The sequence below is a fragment of the Mustela erminea genome, chromosome 4 (assembly GCF_009829155.1).
Source record: "Mustela erminea isolate mMusErm1 chromosome 4, mMusErm1.Pri, whole genome shotgun sequence".
NCBI classification, from domain to species: Eukaryota; Metazoa; Chordata; class Mammalia; order Carnivora; family Mustelidae; genus Mustela; species Mustela erminea.
Window position 1 is genome coordinate 121,367,220 of NC_045617.1, and position 8,751 is coordinate 121,375,970.

General features: G+C 42.7%; 1 pseudogene; it reads left to right on the top strand.

The window, feature by feature from the left end:
* Window positions 1–1,019: 1,019 nt before the first annotated feature.
* LOC116589410 lies at window positions 1,020–5,049 on the top strand (annotated as a pseudogene).
* The last annotated feature ends 3,702 nt before the right edge of the window (window positions 5,050–8,751 follow it).

The following is an 8,751-nucleotide window of genomic DNA, read 5'->3' on the forward strand; positions in this document are numbered from 1 at the left end:
TGTGTGTTGAGTTTGAGGAGTTCTTTATTGATAGATCCTGGATATCAACCTTTTGTCTGCACTGAATGACTCTGCTAATTAAACACAGCTTGGGTTTTGCAGAGGAGCCAGAGGCTATGGGTGGGTCACTAGCTCTATTTTGGGAAATGTGCTCTCTGACCAGAGCCATTAGCCATCCAAAAATTTCTGGAGAAATGATGGTTGTTGGGTGTTTAAGAGAACAGTCTAATATTCTACTTTATATACTTCCTATGCTGGAATGGATGAAACACACTTACCTGTCTCTTACTTGTGAAACTTGTGCTAGTTACTTCAGGGAATGAAGGATGTGGGTCTGAATTCCCTGGTGTGCCAACAGCAGTTGGAAAGAACAGAACTGCTACAAGAATTAAGATGTATATGAAGAAGAGAATTTCAAACCCTTGGTGAACTGCCAAAAGTTTTGACCTTGAACACTGTACTGTTTCTCAGTATTTCCAACACCAGTGGTATAGGTGCATAGAAAACTACAGCAAATATAAGGAAATCAGACTATTGAGGACTCAGACTTTCAGGTGAAGGTGTGTTCACTTCCAAGGTAGAGAACGCTGACCTGCTGTGGTTCTGGGAGAAATGAGAAGACACAGAATTAGAAGTGGAAGATGGAAGTCACAGATACCAGTTCCTGCATGTGACCAATAACAAAAAAAGAACTGTAGAAGCATTGCATATTTTCTCCTTCTTATCATGTAGATGTGTTATTTGTCTTTATTATCTACTTTCTTCCTGTCTCTTCTTATTAGGAATGTGATTTTATTCAGGTTGCTGTTGGTGATACTTAAAATATTGTCTCTATGTAACAGAATAGTGAAAGGGATTTTGGCTGAACTTGAGGAATAAATAATATAACAGTGTTGGATTCAATGTGTGTTTCATTTTGTAGAAAGAGAGAACTTCTTCATTTGTAGCGGTAGCTTTGTAGATGGGTGAAAATGTGGATTTGTTGTGTTGTTATATGAAACTTCCAATGTGGGTAAATGATGCATGTGGAAGCTGAGGAACTAAAGGTACGGACTGTGCCCATTATCAACTTATTGCCTTTTGGATTCAAATATACCCTGTATTTGCCCTACTTGTTGATACTGGTGCTGGATCCCATAACAATTTCACTTTTGTCATGTGGAATAATACAGTTAGCCATAGTCAGTATAGTGCACCAGAGGGGAAACAGCCAGATGTAGCAGAAGAAATAATATGGGACCTCAACACCGCACTGTCAACAATGGATGGATTGTCCAGACAAACAACAGCAAAACAAACAAACAAACAAACAGAAAACCAACAAGGAAACATTGGAATGAAACCACCTTTTAGAACAAAAGACATATTTACAGAACATTCTGTCCAACAACAGATGTATACTCCTCTTACACACACATGAAATATTCTCCATGTTAGATCATATGATGGAGCACAGAAATCGTAGCAAATTTAAGAAGATTGAAATCATATCAACCAACTTCTTTGACCACGATGGTATGAAGGTAGAAATGAACAAGAGGATATCAACCCTTTGTCTGTAGTATCATTTGCAAATATCTTCTCCCATTCCGTGGGTTGCTGCTTTGTTTTGTTGACTGTTCCCTTTGTTTTGCAGAAGCTTTTTACCTTGATGAAATGCCAAAAGTTCATTTTCACTTTTGTTTCCTTTGACTTTGGAGACATGTCTTGAAAGAAGTTCCTCTGGCCAGTGTCGAAGAGGTTACTGCCTATGTTCTTCTCTAGGATTTTGACAGCTTCCTGCCCCATGTTGAGGTCTTTTGTCCATTTCAAGATTATCTTTGTGTATGGTGTGGGGGAATAGCTGTCCAATTTTCCTACCACTATTTATTGAAGAGACTGTATTTTTTCCACTGGATATTTTATCCTGCCTTGTTGAAGATTATTTGACTATAGATTGAGGGCTCATATATGGACTCTTTACTCTGTTCCCATCATTAGCCATCAGGGAAATTGAAATCAAAATCACATTGAGATGGGGCACCTGGTGGCTTAGTGGGTTAAAGCCTCTGCCTTCTGCTCAGGTCATGATCCCAGGGTCCTGGAATCCAGTTCCTCATCTGGCTCTCTGCTCAGCAGGGAGCCTGCTTCCCCCTATGTCTCCACCTGCCTCTCTGCCTACTTGTTATCTCTTTCTCTCTCTGTCAAATAAATAAATGAAAACTTTAAAAAAAAAAAACCCATTGAGATACCCCCACCTTACACCAGTTAGAATGGTAAAAATTAACAAGATAGGAAACATTAAGTGTTGGAGAGGATGTAGAGAAAGGGGAACCCTCTTACACTATTGGTGAGAATGCAAATCAGTGCAGCCACTTTGGAAAACAGTGTGGAGATTCCTCAAAAAATTAAAAATAGTGATACCCTATAACCCTGCAATTGCATTACTGGGTATTTACCCCAAAGATATAGATGTAGTGAAAAGAAGGGGCACCTGTACCCCAATGTTCATAGCAGCAATGGCCACAATCACCAACCTGTGGAAGGAGCCAAAATGTCCTTCAACAGAAGAATGGATAAAGAAGATATGGTCCAAATATAAAATGAAATATTATGCCTCCATCAGAAAGGATGAATACCCATCTTTTGTATCAACATAGATGGGACTGGAATTATGCTGAATGAAATAAGTCAGGCAGAGAAAGTCAATTATCACATGGTTTCACTTACCTGTGGAGCATAAGGAATGACAGGGAGGACATTAGGAGAAGGAATGGAAAAGTGAATTGGGGGAAGTCAGAGGAGGAGGCGAAACACGAGAGACTGTGGACTCTGAGAAACAATCTGAGGATTTCAGAGGGGAGGGGTGTGGGAGGTTGGGTGAGTCTGGTGGTGGTATTAAGGAGGGCACATATCGCATGAAACCCAGGGTGTGGTGCATAAACAATGAATCTTGGAACACTGAAAAAAATAAAATTAAATTAATATGTTTTTTAAAAAAAGGAATGAGCAAGAGGAAAGTGAGTAGACCTAAAAATATGTGGAAAATAATTCTAAACAGCTGAGCGTGGACCCACGGTTTCTGGACTTGTTTTGTAAGCATATGTAGAACTATAGTTGTATTAGTTGCATTATCACTTTAGCTTCACATTGTGTTTTATTCTGTCCTTAATTATCTTTTATGTACCTCTCAACCTTACACTTGATCAATCATTAACTTTTCTTTTTTTTACCTCTGCTCCCATTCTCTTACTGGTTATAGAAACTGAATGGGAACCAGATGGAAACATTTGTCTGGAAACTATGTGATATACCTAATCACACCAAGTCCTGAAGGTGCCTCATTTTCTGGAAGAACAGAGAGCTCCAGATGTTTCAAGACCCACGTTCCCAAGGTTTCTAGAAACACCTCACACACCTCTCATGTATTCACCTCCTTCTCAAAACATATAGAAGCTGTCCCTTGGCTCCACAGGGCAAGGCAACTTTGGGAAGGATCCCAAGCCTTCTCATTGGGCTGTCCTTGTGATAAAGAAACTTTCTTGGCTTCAAAACCAGTGTTTCAGACATTGATTAACTGGGTATTGGGTGCTTGAATAATGTGATATTGGCAACACAACCAATATGTCAAAGAGGTAGTTAGGTGATAGGTATTAAATTAAGGAGGCACATGTTGGATCAAGCACAGGGTGTTATATGGAATTAATGAGTCTTTGAACACTACATCAAAAACTAATAATGTATACTATTGTGACTAACATAAGATAATAAAATATAAACAAATAAAAGTGAAATAAATAATTATCTCAAGGAAGTGAAAATGAAAACGCAACATACCAAATTCTGCGGCTCTTAGCAAAAGCAGTTCTGAGAGGATGTTTATAGCAATAAAAATTAGAAAGATCTCAAATAAAATATTTAACTTTACAACTCAAGTAACTAGAAAAAGGGGAGCAAATTAAACCCAAGTCAACAAAAGGAAGGAAATATCATCATCATCATCATCATCATCATCATCATCATCATCAGAGTGGAAGTAAAAGAAATAGAGACCAGAAAAATAACAGGAAGGATTAATGAAATCTAAGGTTGTTCTTCTAAATGATGAAGAAAATGGCAAACTTTTACTTAGTAAGAAAAAAGTAAGATTTGAATAAAATTAGAAATAAAAGGGAGTTATTACAATTGAAGAGTCAGAAATATATAGAATCATAGGAGACTATGAACAATTAAATACCAACAACTTCATACCTAGAGGAAATGGGCACATTTCTAGAAACATGCACCAACCAAGACTGAATTAGGAAGATGTACAAAATCAGAACAGACCAGTTCCACCATCTGTAAGGTGCAGGTGGAAGCTGAGGGGCAGGAAGACAGGCTTGCTGAGGTAGGTGGAGATGACAGAGAGCCTCGGGTTATGACATATGTGGGCCTACATGTCTCCAAATTGTGACAGGCATACACAAGGATCTCTGGTTATGGTGGTTTTCTGCCCAGTGATAATGAGATTGGCTTTGGCCTGGCTGAGTTCCAGAGCCCCCTCCACTTGCTTCCGTATTCATCCTGGAGCACTGGACACCAGGGCTGTGAAACAGGTGCAGCAAGATCCCCAAAGAATGGTGTCCCCACTTCCCACTATGCCCAACACAATGATAGCTGTCTCTGTGGTCCTGCCTATTTGTTGCCTCCCCTGGAGTGCAGCTGGTGGACAATGGTGCCCTGGGGCAATTTCCATACACAGAAGGATTGATTGTTTTGACTACCATCTGCACTGAACAGGAATCCTGCAGTCTGCCCTTCACACCAGTGTGACAAAACCAGCCCTCAGGACACTTATCCAGGCCCAAAGCATCCCTGCACATGCCCAGCCACTGTGGAGGTTTTCTGAATGGTGAAGTGGACTGAAAAGTTCCTGCTATGGAGGAGAACTTGCTAGAGACAAACATTTGCTGAAGCCATAGGATGCTAGGAATCTATCTTAATGCTCCTCCTGACCTCAGTCCTGTGAATTTCCTGGATTTATAAAATACATAAAGAAAAACAGACAAAAAGATCGATAAAAGTAAAAGACAAGAAAGAAAAAAAAAAGGGAAAATACAGCCAAAATGAAAGCAAAGAATAAGATTTATATAGTACAAAAAAAAAAATACACAGAAACAGTGACAGAAGAATAAATGGAAAGGTGTTTATAAAGCTTTGATGTGGGTGAGGAAGGTTATTACAGTATTTCCTGGGTGTATCTTGTGATGTTTGTTAAAGGATTCAACCTTCCAGAGATATAGGGAAATTAAAACTGGTTTATATATATGGGTGGTATTGAACAGGGAAAAAGGATTACCTTGACGCTTATATCTATATCTATCATGTATCTCTCTCTCTCTCTAGCTATAAAGAAAAAAAAAAAGAAACATGGGTGTATGTATGAAAAAAGTTCAAGTTCAAGTTATTATGTAATATGCGGTATTAAACCTCTAGTTGTAATGGTAAGTAGGTTAAAAAAATAAGAAGAATCGTGAGAAAAAATTTAACTCATACAGCAATTCAGCAACGTGGCAGGAGAATGAATTAAAAAAAAAGTTGTATCTATGAAATGTACAGGTTTTGTGACAATACCAGAGGCTTAATATATTGTTTTCCCCTGATGTTGGGGTTTTATAGTTTAATGGAGACCCTGTGGTTATTGTTCTCTTATTCTTTGGGCTTGTCTTCTGGGGAAGGGACCTGCCTCCTTGTTTTTCAGTCAGTCTTGCTTGGGCTGGGCTGTGGAAAACAGTTTTTCAGGCTTTGGTTCTCTGGAGGTTTTTGTTCTTCCGCGTTTTTTTGTGGCCTGTCAGAGGGTTAGTGCAAATAAACAGTCTGCACCTAGTCCTTGGCTTCAGAGAGAAGCCTTAGTCTGCTCCCCTCTGTGTGGTCCAAAACACACAGGCTCCCCTTCTGCAAACTCCGCTGAACAGCACAACCTCCCACAGGAGGTGCTCAACTCCAGCCATCATCTCTGTGGTTGCCTGAGGCCCCCGATTGTCTCTGCATCCTTGTGCCACTAGAACCACAACCGATATTGGTCTGGGCAAGCCCAATCCTGGTAGCTCCTGTGGCTGAGACTGCTGTCCGGGGTCCATGCCCACAGTGAGTGCACTTACACCTAGCAGCAGTGCAGGTCACAGAAGGGTGTGGGTCCAGAGACCTATGGCAGGAGCCTGAGCCAGGCTCTGTCAGGCATGAATGAGGGTGTGCCAAGCCTGTGCAGTGGTGCAAGCAGAGGAAAGCAGTAGGCTCAGGGACCACCAAGTGGGGCCCCTGCCGGGCTCTCTCAGACATGAGTGGGCACTGGCTGTGACTTTATGTCCGTTCCTGTGGCTGCCCAATTCCACCAATTGCTCCTTAAGACCCTTTGTTCTTTTTGAGTGCTTTTAACCAGACTCCAGGTAAAAGCTGGTCCCCAAGCACAGGGCACTTTCATATTGGGGTATTACTTTCTAATGCATTGCTTCTGGTGGCTCCCTCCCCTTCTGTTTATCCTCCGATATCACTCCCAGCATTCCCAATCCACTGACCTCTCCACTGATGCTCTTCTGCCCCCGTAGAGATCCAGAAGTGTATAATCTTAAATCTCAGGCTGATTTCATGGGTGTTCAGAGTGTTCTGGTAGATATTTAGCTCAATTCAGGGGACCTATTGAAACATGGTCTCCTACTTCTCTGCCATCTTGACCCCCTGGAACTTTGTGGAATTAACATCTTTCCATCTCCTGACCAGCTTGCCAGTGTGCCTGTCCTCCCACCTGTCATGACCACAAGAGGCTCTCTACGTGATCTCACCAACCTGCACTTTCCCCTGGCACTTTCCACCTGACAGGACCCTGAAGAGATGGCCTATCCCAGCCTGAGTGGGGCAATGGTACTGCCAATTTGAACCATGTTGTGATTCCCCCTTGTCATCAGTGGGGGGCAGTGTCTGGGCCTGAGCCTGGGCTATGATGATCCATGACTTTATTCCCTGCTCAGCGACTCATCCTGAAACACTTTGCCAGCAGTCCTGACCTCTAGACTTTCTTGACCGGTCTCCCACCATAGGTCCAAGCTCCTAACTACTGATCACTGTCTGACTCCTCCCTCTCATTCAATGGATTGGCTGTCTCTTCCGTCAATTCCTCCTCCCCTTCTTCATCTCCTATGCTGGGTTTCTCTCCTTACCCGGGTTCTACAACTGGGACCTACCCCCACCATCATGTGCCCCTCAGCCCCCTCAGTTTGCTCATGGGCCCACCAGACACAAGAAAGTCCCAACAGTAGCTGCCCAAACAGTTGTTGCCAATAATGTAACCTACATCATCCTCTTTCACTCAGGATGCTCCCTGGATACCTGCAAACTACCCACTGACCAATGGCTGCCTCTATACCCATTCGTCCCCTGAGTATGGTTCTGACCACCCACCCACCCACCCTGAAGCTTCTACCTCAGCTAGGGCAGTCTTCCAAGCCTGCTCAATGCAGCTTTCTAGTGAGCAACCCCTGAGCAGACCATGGCACTATGGGACACTACCCATACAGCTCCATGGGTATAAGGAACAATCTTACCACCGGCCAATGAGTGACTTCAGCCTGGGGACTGTTTCCATATAGAATGCTCTTTGATGACTGCTGCTCTGACTCAAACTCTTCCTGGCATGCACAACTTGGTCCCTGCAGCTGGATCAGTTCAGCAGGGAGAGCCCAGCAATTAGCCTTGTGCAGGATCTTCCATGTTTTCCAAAGGGCCTGGGCTTTTATGGGGTGAGGGACTAGTGAATGGCCTCAAGGACTCCCATGCTCTCAACCACCAGAACTTGTCCCACTATTCCTGCCATGGCTCAGGACCCAACATGATCCTCCCAGGAGAGTCCTCCATAGGTTTCTCTAAGGAGATTGTGGCAGAGTCAGCTAGAGTGCCTGACCTGAGGTGTCCACAGCCTGGCTATGGCTGATTTGGGGTCGGAGGAGGAGCTGGGCATGGAACAACTGGGACTGGATAGGCTCCACATGCTGAGCTAACCTTGTGCCCTGCTCTGTGATCCTGCTGTGTAGGATTTATTCTGCAGTGAGTAGCTGCAGTGAGGGGTTTCTCAGCATCATTCTTCTTGGACATGTCCCATCACTGTCCCTTTTATCCTTTTCCCATAGACAGTAGAGACTCCACTCTGCCTCCAGATCCTCTTTTTAATATGAATGAGGTATCCCAAGAATGAGAAAACTCAAGGGGTTTGTCCAGGTGACACCTAAATTCTGCACAAGGGGTGGGCGTGGGGAACTCAATGGAGGGCCTAGTGCACTTTTAACTTGTAATTCAAGATTTGAATCAGTAACAAACAAACAAACATGAAACCTCATAGTCAAATCACTTTACTAGTGAATTCTAACAAACATTTATAGCTATTTATTTTTATTTATTTTTAATAAGAACAATAGTTTTATTTTTATATAAATCAGTTAACGGGACTGGAAGAGAGTCTGCTGAGTGAAATAAGTCAAGCAGAGAGAGTCAATTATATGGTTTCACTTATTTGTGGAACATAACAAATAGCATGGAGGACATGGGGAGTTACGAAGGAGAAGGGAGTTGGGGGAAATTGAAAGGGGAGGTCAACCATGAGAGACTATGGACTCTGAAAAATAATTTGAGGGTTTTGAAGGGGCGGAGGGTGGGAGGTTGGGGTACCAGGTAGTGGGTATTATAGAGGGCACGGATTGCATGGAGCACTGGGTGTGGTGCAAAAAGAATGAATACTGTTAT